Source organism: Lutzomyia longipalpis, chromosome 2 (assembly GCF_024334085.1).
Source record: "Lutzomyia longipalpis isolate SR_M1_2022 chromosome 2, ASM2433408v1".
NCBI classification, from domain to species: domain Eukaryota; kingdom Metazoa; phylum Arthropoda; class Insecta; order Diptera; family Psychodidae; genus Lutzomyia; species Lutzomyia longipalpis.
The window spans coordinates 1,824,806-1,838,269 of NC_074708.1; the positions used below are offsets into that span (position 1 = coordinate 1,824,806).

General features: G+C 35.8%; 1 protein-coding gene across 3 annotated transcripts in view; it reads left to right on the plus strand.

Annotated features, from left to right (window-relative positions):
- LOC129788538 (lachesin-like) overlaps positions 1–13,464 on the plus strand; it is a 45,315-nt gene that overhangs the window by 11,572 nt on the left and 20,279 nt on the right. Inside the window, exon 1 of one of the 3 annotated variants that reach the window (XM_055824706.1) lies at positions 3,243–3,767. The exons of the other annotated variants lie outside the window; for them this stretch is intronic. The gene's annotated coding sequence lies outside the window, so the exon portion shown is untranslated. Of the gene's footprint in view, positions 1–3,242; positions 3,768–13,464 lie in introns of those variants that run through there. 3 annotated transcript variants of the gene reach the window in all.

Genomic DNA, 13,464 nt, shown 5'->3' on the forward strand with positions numbered 1-13,464 from the left:
GAAAATGATCATAGCTAAGACATTATGTAAGTTATATATATTTTGGGAAGCTTTATGAAAGCTCAATGAAACGTCTGTCGGGTAGCGAAGGATAAACTTACTATATTTTGGCTGATTTGCCAGGTATTTTGAAGATATGCTGTGAATCCTAGAATCTCATTGAAATAATAAGAAAAAATTAAAGAAGAAAACCGAAACAATACCGGAAACTAATTCGATCGGTTGTTGTTGCATATATAATCGCGACGAATTACAAAGTGAGCGCTTCGTTGAAAAAAAAAAAAACAACAGAAAAAGTTAGTGGAATTTGGAGAAAGAAAGAAAGAAATAAAGAAGAAAAATCAGGATGTCGGAAATATCACTAACTCCAATTGCATGCTCAATCTGCAATACGCTGGAAAAAGTGTTGGAAAAGTCAAATTCAAATCTTCGAAGAGCGCTGTTCATAATTTTTGAGGAGTATGATGTAAGTTTTGCTGTTAATTTTTCAAATTGCAGAATTTATTGAATTTTTTTCTTAATTAGGGGGGATCTGTGTGCTTGGGATGCTACAGAGTGGCACAGGAAAAGCACCGTGAGAGGCAAAATATAGTTGAGGCGACACCTGAAGAAGCAATGAAGCACCAAAATCGAGCTGAGAATTCTCCGAAGAAGTAACGGAGGATAGCTCACCCAATGATTTTTCTTTAAAAATATTATTTAAATCTTAAATATTAGAACTATTTTAGCAAAAAAAAAATCTTGAAATTAACCAATGAATTGAAATAAATAATTAAACTGTTAAAAAAGATTTTTTGTCATTTTTTTTTTCAAAATTATATAATGCAGTATTGAGGATTGATCAGGTAGATTTTAGCTCTGTTTCCTTCCCAATTTTCTAAATTGTTCTGCAATTCATATTTGGGATTTTGTCTGCATTAATTAATAAACATTGCTGAGGTTGGAAGGTATTAGAACGTTGTGTATATGAAATTGCAGAAAATTTGTCAAATACTTCTCTATTGCAATTTTGGGGGCATCCAAGGGAATAGTTGAGCAGATTTTCCATTTAGCCATGATTTCTGAATAGAGAATACTCAATTGAAATTGCTAAATACCACAAGAGTAATATACCTCTCCGTATATGCATTGCACTTTACCTCAAATTTGAGCATTGTTCAATTTTCATTGGAACTACATCTGCTATATACAATACAATAAGCTGTTGTGGATCAGGAGAAAATCCTTACAGCTATTGTATGGCAAATTTACCACTTAGGGGTAGAGAAATTATTGAAAGAAAATGTTCTTTAAAACTGTTCTAAATGTATTTAAACAAAAATAATTTAGTTGGTTAAAAAATCATTTTACTTTTTTTTTTGTTAAAGTTCTTTGAGAGAGTTTTTTTTTCAAAATGTAAATGAAATCTCTGAAATATTTCTTCGAGTGCATTTCCATGTAGAAAGGAATTACTAAAAGCTATTCCATTTGACATTGCTACTCCTGAATGTTCTTGGAAATGCATCAGATGGGACGAGGGTACCTAACTCTTCTCTACTACACAGAGTGGTGGCCTTCAGTTGGTCGTACAACTTAATGTGATATGAATGATTGTGCTATTCACACACGGACCCCTTTTCACATTGCACCCCAAAAGGCATCCAATCGTCTGCATGATTTAATTTGCCACTAAATAAATGGCACTCTCCGGGAGTGAAAGAGGCCAATTTATAAGACTTGTCTATATTTACATACACATAAACATATGAGAGCTTAAGATTATATAACATAAAGAGCTTTTGCATCATCAGCACCCAAAAGCTTTTATGTTTTATGGGTAAATAAGTGAGAGGTATGGGTCACAAACATTTGGGTCATAAACATCCAAAACTCCACATGGAAAGAGAGGAGAGAAGAAAATCAATTTGTAAATCCTTCTAGTGTTTCACATTTTAATTAATAATCTTTAACTTTTTTTGTTCTCCAACATTCCCATGTACATTCAGATTCTTTAGCAAGTGCAATTTGTTCTTGTTCTTTTAATTTCTTTGAACAAAACAAAGAGAAAAAAGAAGAACAACTTCAACTCAATGAGAGTAAATTTATTGGCTGCAGTTATACTGAGAGAGAGAGAGTCATGAATTTAATTATCCACAACGGCTAAGAAGCAATATCCATAAAGAGTAATTGATACTTGCACGAGGAAAACTTTTGAACAAAATAGGAAAATATTAGTGAGGAGGGTAAAGCACAATTGCTCCTTAAGTACTACTTTTCATTGGAAATTATTTCATTGGAGGAGGAAGTAACTAAAATAGGAAATTATTTGTAGAGTTTGTGAGTATTATTTACATACATGCACGAATAGGTATTATTCTATGAAATAAAATTGATGTATAGAATGAATAAGCAAAGAAGAAGGAGGAACATTTGACTAATGCTTTTGTTAAACTACCTATATATTTTACTAAAAAAATTGCAGTGGAGACGCCGGGTTATTCTGTGAATTTATTATTGAGATCATAAATGCTCTTTTGATCTCACTTATAGCATTGATATTAAACCACTTACAAACCAATTAATTCCAAACATTCCTCGCTATGGAAATCATCCAGATTAAACTGAAGGCTCTTTGGAATATTTCTAGTATGCTCTTGGAGTGTGTGTATGTACTTGGAATTCCCATTCAAGCTCATTAATGCGAATTATTGTACGCCAAGAGAGCAATTGGGGCGGACAATGAGGTAATTTCCCGCCAAAATTAATCACGAAAGTGCAACACTCCATAAGTCTTCCATGCCATATGGCCATACTTGACAGCCTATCCCACAGGGGCTTTCACCCCCCGCAAAACAATCCCCATTATTCTGTAATCCATTGTGACTGTGAACCGATGGATTGTCCTCTTGGAGGACGCATAATCCCCGCAATAAATACCACACTGAACTTGCTATATACATATATGCCAAAAATTGGGGAAGGGGTTGAGAAGAACCACCCTCGGATGTTCATTCACATTTACGGACATGAGTGGTAAAGCTGTCCCATCCGGAAGTATATTTCTCATTCACTCTCTCACCTTTTCGCTTTGTCTCTGTCTCTCTGTACTACTCACATACAATATGAGAGCGAGAGAAAGAGCTTTAAGCTTTCAATGCTGGGGAAGGCGCCTCTTCCTGCTCACACGGCCGCTTTTCCGGCAAATTTCCAAAATGAGGGGATTTTCCAAGTAAAGAGATTCTGTGAGACAAAAACATTGCCTCAGTGCTATCCCAACGTGGAAATGCCAAGGATGGATTTCTTCATATAGGTTTCAATCGTTCTCGTGCGTACTTTTCGCGTTCAATCCGTCAGCTTTTCCAAATATCCCTGCAAATGTGCTTCATTAGAAAGTTGTGCAGTTTGGCAAACAAGTGGGACCAAAAGCAAACTTTCTCCATTACTCCCGGTTTACGTGGAAGGAAAAAATAGTGAATTTTCTCTCGAGGGCTGCTCATGGAAAAATAGACCTCCCAAATCACGCACAAAATACTCCGAAAAAAAAGGGAGAAGAACAAACTAATTAAATCAGATTCTTTTCCCAAGACTTCTCTCTATGTACACATACATATAAAAGTACTTCTTGCACTGATTTGAGATGGCACAAGAAATGCCAGCAATTTGTGTCAAACTTTCAAATGGTATTACTTTGGGGGCATCTGCAACAAACTGAGAGAACGGGGAACTTGGTAGGAAGGAATTCCAAAGCCCAGAGGCTTTTCTCTTGAACGTCGTCAATGTATTACGAGGTAAGGAACATGAAAAGATCTTTGATGAAAAATCTCACAACCCACACATGCGGTGAAAAGTGGATTCTTTACCTTATGTACCGACAATCTTTTCAAATTGTTTAACATGAAAAATTGAGGCCAGATTTTGATGGAAATCTTTTTTAAACATTTCTTTAAATAACAATTACATAATTTTTCTTTAAGAAAAAATTGCAGACTATTGAGGTTTATTTTTTGAAAAGTAACGGAATAAAATATCTGTGAGAAAATATTTAAATTACTATTTCAACGTTTGAATTAATTTTGCAAATAAAATGCAAATTTATTCCAACATATTCCTCATTCCATAAATAGATAGTAAGCACTTTAAGGATTTTAGCTTTTGTATTCTCTATTTCTATCTCCTCCTCCCCTCCCTTTCTCATCCCAACGCCAGAAATCCGGCTCTCTCAGTATCTATCAGGAATGGCTCAGTTAATTATTCTTGATATAGAGAGCAGATGGGGACGGGGAGTCTTCTATTGATGGACAAAGATCAATAATGTGGTAATTTGGTAACCTTATAAGTTCATCTGGTGGGTGGGTTCGAGGGTTGAATGTTGAATCTTCACCACTTGGTCCCACTTGGGATTACTTGTGTGTGGGGGTGTGCGAATGAGGCAAACACGCACAAATCACCTCTTAAAGAGCCACTGGACAGATGTGCTGCCTTCTGGAGCATCTGGAGCAGGTCGAAGCCGCACGTCTGAGGCCGTATCTACTCTTGGTGTAAAAGGACTCAATGGTTATATGCGGCAATGGGTGTGCGGTGAAGTGAAGGCGAAAAAGGGGGATGATTATTTATGCGACGGCTTCCACGTCTGCCAGTGAGATAAAAACGAACCAAAAGGCAGGGCAATAAATGCGTGTGAAAATGTTTGGGGGCGACGCTCTTGGATAATACAAAATTCATGGCAAAGAGACCCCTTGCGAAGAGGCCATAGTCTCGAGAATTTTTGATCCTTTTGAGGCGTAGAAGAGTGTGGTGGGTGGATATGAAAAAGGGACTAACTTAATGGGTATATGGTCACGTTTCTCCAAACTTACACTTTTACGGAGGATGGCTAATGATTTCCCCGAAGAAAATTCGCACATATTTTTCTTGCAATCTGACAATTGGTGTGGGAAGTGATGAAGTTTCTCAACCTTTGCTCATATTTTTTGCGTGTGGTCTCATTGCGGGGGTGTTTGAGGTGGGAAATGTATATTATGGAAAATGAAGAGTGCCGAAAACGACAACATGAAGAAAAATCTATTTATTATTTTATTTCCTCCGTTGAAGCCATTTTTCATCATTTATCATCAAATCTATTTTAGAAACTTTCAACTGCCTTACAAACCACCCACCTACTCTGAAAGTTTTTTCCCCCACCTACATTTGTGAAAAGTTTAGAAGTAGATGGGGGAAAGATTTTGCTTTTAAGAGAGAAATGGATGGACGTACGTAAAAAGAAATTGAAGAAAAATCATTTTCTATATATTAGTGATTATTTCTTTCTTTCATATGAAAAGAAAATAAAGCAATGGAATTGATTAAAAAACAAGTTAAGAAATTGATTAAGGCATTTCCGGATTCTTTAAAGTTTAGCCCCCCCCCTCCTCTAAAGTAAATTCCATAAACACCCGGCGCATCCCTTTTACGCTTCATTGATTCCCATTGAATTGGAAAAAAAAGCACGAAAGCGCTCCACTAAACTTCCTCTATATATATCGAGATTTAAGATAGTGTTTCAAATGCGATAGGATCAATTTGGGGATGCGCGCATAGAGTTGAAAATGAAAATAAATTCTCAAGCAATTTATCTCCATGGCTTTCGCTCTCTAATCAACTTCACAGCAGAAGAAAATCCATAAGATGTCAATAAACAATGTGTGACTTTCACAGAAAATTTACACATACATATCACCTCCCTGGGTGACTTTCTGGGAGAAATTTCAAACTCAAAGAAAAAAAAAGATCGAATATCGCCTGGGATGAAGTGAAATAAAATGGATTCAAGTGGATGATGCACACTTTCCTACTCAATTCGATTTTCTCCCTCCCCCCTACAGTGTGGCTGTGAGAGAGCTTTTTGAATCTTACGAGGGATGGCGAGAAGAAGAAGAGAAGAAAAAAACATCATGGGGTAAGCTTTGGTGTGGTGCGAGAGAAAAATCACTGTTCGACATTTCAACCCCATTTTCCAAATCCCTCTGGCTTTGAGGGTGCACAGAAAAAACCACCCCCCAAGAGAGATTCGATGGCGCGCGGGAGGATGGAAAACAGAAGGGATAAATTTAAATTCAATTTCCCACAAGCGTTCAAACGACATCTCACTACACACCCAAAATATTGTGAATCCCGCAAGATTTCACATTTACTTGCATGACCAAATTCACATCACTCCCGCAGCTTTTTGCATGAACCCACCATTTGTGCAGGAGAGTATTTCCATGAAAATTTCCTCTGGAGCTAAAATATCCAAATAAATTGATTAATTATTATGTTTCTTGTGTTTTTTTATAAAATTAATTATTTGTTTCTAAAACATTTATTTAATTGAAACTGCAGGTAATATGAATGCAAAAGCTCCAACAAAATTCTATTGCATCCAACTATCCTGTCTGTATAGTGCAATCCTTGCTGAAACAATGCAAAAGTGACTTTTGTGAGTCTAGAACATTGGTAGAATGCTTGACTTTTTGGCTGTGTCGTACCGCCCACCCTCAACATGAATTGGTCTTGCACTTTTGCCATTTTAGAATTCTATATTATTCTCAACCTCTTGCACGTGCTTAATGCATTTTCGATGAGACTTGCAAATTTAATAGACAAAAAACACCCACCCAGCTGTTCATCCACTTCTTTTTAGTGCAAAAAAGGAAAATAAAAATAGGAATCTTTTGCCCCCAGATGTGTGGGAGTAAAACTCTGATCACATTTTTTTCCACCAACAGCAGCACTGAGGAGCTTCTCTGAATATAAAAATATCCCACAAACCACCAAGGACAATTCCACGGCATGACTCTGCGTATTTTCCTGTACAAGAAAAAGATGAGAGAGATGAAAATACCCCCAAAATTCATTCTCAGTGTTTATCCGGTTTATCTTTACGAAAAAAAAATAAGCAGGGGAAATTTTAATTATCCCCATTTTGCCGTCTTGAGTGTTTCAATTTAGAAGCATATCATTTGTTGCTCCAGCAGGACCATTTCCTGGAGTCCATCTGCTGCCAAATTATACTGTTTGACGTCATTTTGTTGACCTCAATTCCCATTAGTAGCCTCATTGCAACATTTAGCACCCTTTTTCAGAGATCCTCTGACTATCCCCAAAAATAACATTGTACAACGATACTTTCTATGTTCCATTGGAATCCTGTCTAATTCCTCTGTGTCTGACCATCGTTTCGTGTATATCTCACAATGAATACACTCCATTTTTAATGGAAATTCCAACAAATAGAGGTATGTGCCGTAGAAAAATGCACATATTTACTTTGACTCCTTATTGCTTAGCTACTTATGACTTCTTTTCCTAATTTTTTTTTATACCTATTTAGTAAAATTATGTACATTAGCTTTATATGTATGTAACAAATTATTGCGCCATGTACAAATTAGCAGGGCGCACACCTCACCTTCAGGAATCCACTTCACGTGGATTTCAATTTAGCCACCACTTGAAAGCTCTACTACTATCCACCTGAAAGGCAAGCGGATGTGCTGTGCATACCCTATGCCCACCTCCACATTAAACAATTCACAGGGAACAACATATGGTGTGTGTGTGTACACCATAGAAAAGGGGTGAAAAGGTGGAAAACAGATGAGAAATACTTGAAAATTTTCCACTCTGCTCTTTTTTGCAGCGTGACACAACCCCTTTGAACTTGCAAACCGTGAAAATCCACGTACTTAGAGATGAGGCTTGGCATTCTCTTTAGCTAATGGAATGCAGAAAATAAATTTTCATTGGAATTCCTTTTCTCTCTCATAGTTTTCCGCATAGAGAACATTTGTTTGCCAAAAGTAGAAATGAAAGCTAAAAAATCACAATTATTTATGAGGTACAAAAATTAAAAAAAGTCTTTAAAGCATACAAATGATAAGAAAGTTTTTTTTGTGTATGTTTCAATAAATTTAGAGTGCAGTGTATGTGATACAACGATTTTGGACATTTTGGAAGTAAAATCCAATTTTTCCCGAAATCCAATTAATGGCCAACAACAAAAATCTTTGGCGAGAGATAGCCCAAGTCCTTCGTATTTTACGGGATATTTTCATTTACATAACTTTGTTTGGAAAACCCCCCGTGCTCCCCCCCCCGTGCCACTTTAGAGGCTTCCACTTAATTGGAAATCCACCGAAAGGCAACAAAAAAAAACCATCGCGGAACAAAACGTACAACTTTTAATTTCTCTCGGTAATTTATTGAATTTTTCATCATACACAAAAATGTGTTTTACTAGATATTTTTTCTTCTACCTACTCTACAGTGCATGAAGTAACAAAAAAACTGAGAGTTACGAATAGTTTTAGATAGTAAGATAGTTAATTTAGGAAATGATTTACTTTCAAGTCGTGCGCACACGTCAAGTATAGTGGTGGAATTTTAAACAATTTCCACTTTAATTGAGGAGAAGAAGAGGCCAGTAGAACTCTTTCCCATCCATGAACATAATCTTTCATCAGAAAGTAATCAATGTTTTTTTTTCTTCTCTTCCTTTGCTATTTTAATGGAGATTTATTCAAAGACAAGGCGAGAGCTTTTTCTTTCACACACAAATAGGGTAACTTGGTGCTGTAATTGTCAGGATGGTGCTTTCATTCGACTCCACCACACCCTCTCCTTTTCCATTTAAAGGACGACATGGTATTTAGGGCAGAATTTCGGGGTGTCAGAGTGCATTTGCAAACGAGAAAATATGATTTTTAATGAGAAGAGAGTTTCCGGAGTCGAAAAACCCATGAAATTTTCATTGGGCTTTCCCTGTGTGAATGAAAGTTTTTTGGTGTCATTTTCTGAGGTTGTTTTCTTATATGTATGAAGAATTCAGAGAATTTTTTTTATTCTTCTTGCGGGGAAAAGGCGACAACTTCTTCCAGACGACTTTCATTAAGTTTTACGATAATTAAACAATGTTTTTGCTTCCTTCTGCTTCCACCATACCGAAAGTTAAATCCCGAGGAACAAATTGCACAATGAAAATTACCCTGAATCTCCACAATGTGTCACAATCCAATGGAGGGGACTGTACGTACATATATGGGGTATATGTTGTATACCTATAAAATAATGTTGAATAAGGAAATAACAATGTGAGGGTAGAAAATTGATTTTTCCTCTTCTTCCACTCATAATTTCCTCTGTTTCTTCCCAAAATATCCGGTCTATTGGAGTTGTCTGCCATGAAATGAGATAGGTTGTCACGGTTGCAATGCATCTCATAGTGAAAGTTGTACAGCGAAAATTTCTCCTTTGCCATAAGAAAATATTCAAGATGGGAACTTAACAACATTTTTCCCCGTTGGCAGCTGAACTTTTGTTATAATCAAAGTATTGTATTATATATACCTGTTATGCTACAAATATGTATACCAACATTGTAGGACAAAAAACCTAATAAAACTTTCTATAAAAGTGCATGGTCTGTGTGAAGAAATGTCACAAATGTCTCTATATATAAAAAAAAAGATTTTTTCTTTGCCTGAAAAATTCATTTCCTTTGCCCGAAAGCTCCACAAAAGCTCTCTAAATTTTATTATAAAATGCAGGACATTAAAATTTCACCATAATAAATCCATCGTACATTCCATTCAACCACTTTAAGCGTCAATTAAAGCACATTTTATGTGAAACAATACTCCCAGAGATACATATTAAACAATTTAATTATTTTGCAAAACACTTTTGACAGAGCGAACGCACCACCCCGAAAATGGTCGCCTTGAAAGAATTATTATTTAAGTTAAATGAAAATTTGCCTCTGAATTATGTGAAACGTATTAATGAGGAATGTCGCGTGTGATTGACTTTTATATCGTATGCTTAATTACATAATTAAAATTTAAGCTCCCTGCCGCTTAATTGAGTGTCATTTAATACCCTCACCGACGCTCACGCTTTTCATCCGAATCATTTCAATTCAACCCCTTTTCCACGTTTTTGAATTTTTAAGTAGGGAACGTTATAAAATGGTGTTGATTATGAAATGATAAAGGTGTTCAAGAATTCTCTGATGAATTGGATAAAATATTTCGCTGTTTTTTTTATTCTGTTTTTTTTTTAAGCCTTTATGTGCTGGTAGCACATAAAGGCTACCATACCTTTTGTATGCTAAAAGTGCAAAAGATTTATTTGGCATTCTCTCAAAAGTTGTCCACAGCCTTTGAAGGAAAGTTAACTTCTATTTTTGAGACATTTTTAGCCCAAAAATTGTTAATGTTTAATACGATTAATTATTAACCCTGTCTTTAAAGTTTATTCTTCAATTAATGAACAAAAAAATTAGCACAGCAAGTATAGCAAATATGTATAAATTACCTACATAAATGTTGATTGGCCACAGGTGCTCCGTGTTAATTATCCTCTCATTTTTAGCTGTGATTCTTTCGAAGAAAAGAATAGCACAGCTTCTGTGTACCACCTAAAATGCAAAGTCGTCAGATCGGGCTCAAACTCGGGATAAGCACGAATTAGGGTCCCCACATTCCAAAAAACGTATGTCAAAAAAAAATTCTTCCGGCCGTCCGGCCGTCCGGCCGGCCGGCCGGCCGGCCGGAGTTTGACGCTTAATTACAAGAGAACGGTAATAGATAGAGACTTGCGGTCAACGGCAAAGTTAGTATATCGGCCTGATGTCGTCTAATGGTGAAGTCAAATTCACCCCCCCACCCCTCCATCCGCCATTTTGAATAACCTCAAAATTTTGTTTTGCCTATATCTCAGCCCCTGTTATAGCTAGAAATCTGAAATTTTGATATGTTGTAGGGGTCATCAAGACCTTTCCAACGATACCTCATTTTCGAAAATCGGTCAAGCCGTTTAGTCAATATGGCCGCCACAATTTTTCATCGAATATCGACCATAACTCGAAAACGGCTTGACCGATTTTGATCAACCTGGGGTCAAATGAAAGATCTCAGCAAACCCTACAACTCTCTAGAACATCCGAAGTTTCAAAAGTGACCGCTAGGGGGCCAAAAATCAAAAACAAAATTTTCGATTAGTTTTCGATGAATATCTCGGAAACTGCACTATGCATTTTCTTCAAATTTTAGTATGTTATAGCTGACTATATTATCTAGCTCCATGCCAAAAATGAAGAAAATCTATGTCGCCGTTCTCGAGATATAGCCTTCCAAAGTTGGCATGTCATATCTCGGGTTCTACAAGTCCGATTTTAATCAACTCAAGCGCAAATGAAAGGTTTCGTGAAACCCTACAAATGTCTAGAACATTGCAACTTCGAGAAATGACCGCAAGAGGCACTAAGATCAATTATTCGAATTTCCAAAATTTTTAAGTCAAAATATCTCAAAAACTGAACTATGCATTTCGTTATAATTTCAGTATGGTATAACTAACTGTAATACCTTTTAAACAAAAAAAAAAATTAGAAAAATTTATGGAGCCGTTCTCGAGATATTGTCTTTTAAAGTTGAGATATCGCTAAAATCAATTTTTTTTATTTCTAAAACTTTTAAATCTAAGTGTCAGACGATTTCAAATGGCCATTGAATCCCCCCCCCCGAATTCCCCTTCAGATAACCCTTGTATAAAATTCATGCTGTTTAGCATAACTTTGATTTAGCGAAAAAAAAATGATTTCTTCTCTGCAAAATTTTTTTGGGATTGATTATATAACTCCATGTTCCTATAAATCATCTTTATAAATACATAAATAAAAAAATATTCCATTAAATCTGCATATTTATTTATTTATGCATATTTATTTATGTACGTATATTACTTTATGTATAATAAACTTTATTTTTGTTCAACTGAAATTTCATGCTCATTTCATGAGTATTTCTACTATTTGTTTTATTGTTCATTGAAACATTTTTGTAATGTCAAATTAGAAGTGAAGAAAAGAAAACACGTTCTACGAGCAGGAATTTTCTTTAAATAAAAAGGAGTTTTAATAAGTGAATTGTGCGATGGAAGGTGGTGTCAAGGAGAAGACTGGCCAGGGAGGAAGTCCAGGGGCTCGCATCAGGTAAGTTTTCCGTTTTATTTTATCGAAAATTTGCAAAAAAAATATTGTCAGGTTAATTGAGTCCATTGAGTCGAATAAGGGACTGCCTGACTCCGATATTTTTGAAGAAACGATCGATACCGGTCAGAAAAAAAGGGATTAATTTACAAAATTCCACCCCTATTCGAAAGTTTATTTAATTATTAGCTTTCGATCAATCCCTATTTCACCACCGGATCGACCTATTAATGAACGAAAAGTAAAAAAATATCTCGCGATTCGGTAAAATATCGATACTATCGACATTTTTTTTCTATACATTTTGTAAGTCAAGCTGTCAAATTACTTCATCAAGTTATATGTATTTTAAAGGACGTATCATCCCCTTGGAGTCGAATGAATGGTTCTTTCCCAGTGGAATTATGGTGCTTGGGAAATTCCACCGAAAAAATCATAAATTTTGACTCATTTTCATTACATTCAATAAATAATAGGGGCCTTCACTATAAGGAGGTACACTTGTGTATAGTAATGAAAAATGTATTTGAATATTAGTTGGTATACCACAATCATGGCATACTAAGTATTGTAATCGTCGGAAAAACCGACCACCTCAGATCGGGCTCAAACTTGGTATGAACACATTTCAGACATTCCAGGAAAATGGTGGTCGACATTTTGCATTGATTATATCTCAAGAACTGCAAGAGACAGAGGCTTCGGGTTGAAGTTTTCTATAGAAATGTGGGTGTAAAATTTCATTTTTTCGCATTTTTAAAATCCAATATGGCCGCCGTCCGCCATTTTAAAATTCCATTAACCAGTTTCCTTAGAGCTAAAGGTCTGAAATTTTAGTATGTTGTAGGGCTCAGTGAGACGTTTTCATTAACAATTCATACTTGACAATCGGTCAAGCCGTTTAGCAAATATGGCGGTCTAAAGTAAAAAGTGTTTTTTCGATATAACTTGAGAACGGCTTGACCGATTTTGACCATTTTGGTATCAAATGAAAGGTATTGAGAAGCCCTACAACTGTCTAGAACATTTCAAATTCCAAAAACATCCGCAAGAAGCGCTAAAATCAAAAACAAAAATTGCCTAACTTTAAGGGGCAATATCTCCGAATCCCCATTATCGATTTCTTTTAAATTTTGATGTGTTGTAGCCTGACTCAACATCTAACACCAGTCCGAAAATGAAGAAATTCTATGTCGCCGTTTAGAAAATATGACTATTTGAAAAATTCTTGAATTTGAAAAGTTCTAAGAGCCATATCTCTTGAACGGATTGTCCGATTTTGCTCAATTTGGTATCAAATTAAAGGTTTTGCAATTCTCTATAACTTTCTAGAACATCAGAAACCTCTAGAACCAGTCCTTGAGGGCAAAAAGTGCCAAATTCTTTTTTAGATAAAACAAAAAACAGCAATTTTTTGTTTTAGAGGTGACCTTGAAAAGTATCATAATATATCCGAAATTATAGCTTACGAGGTA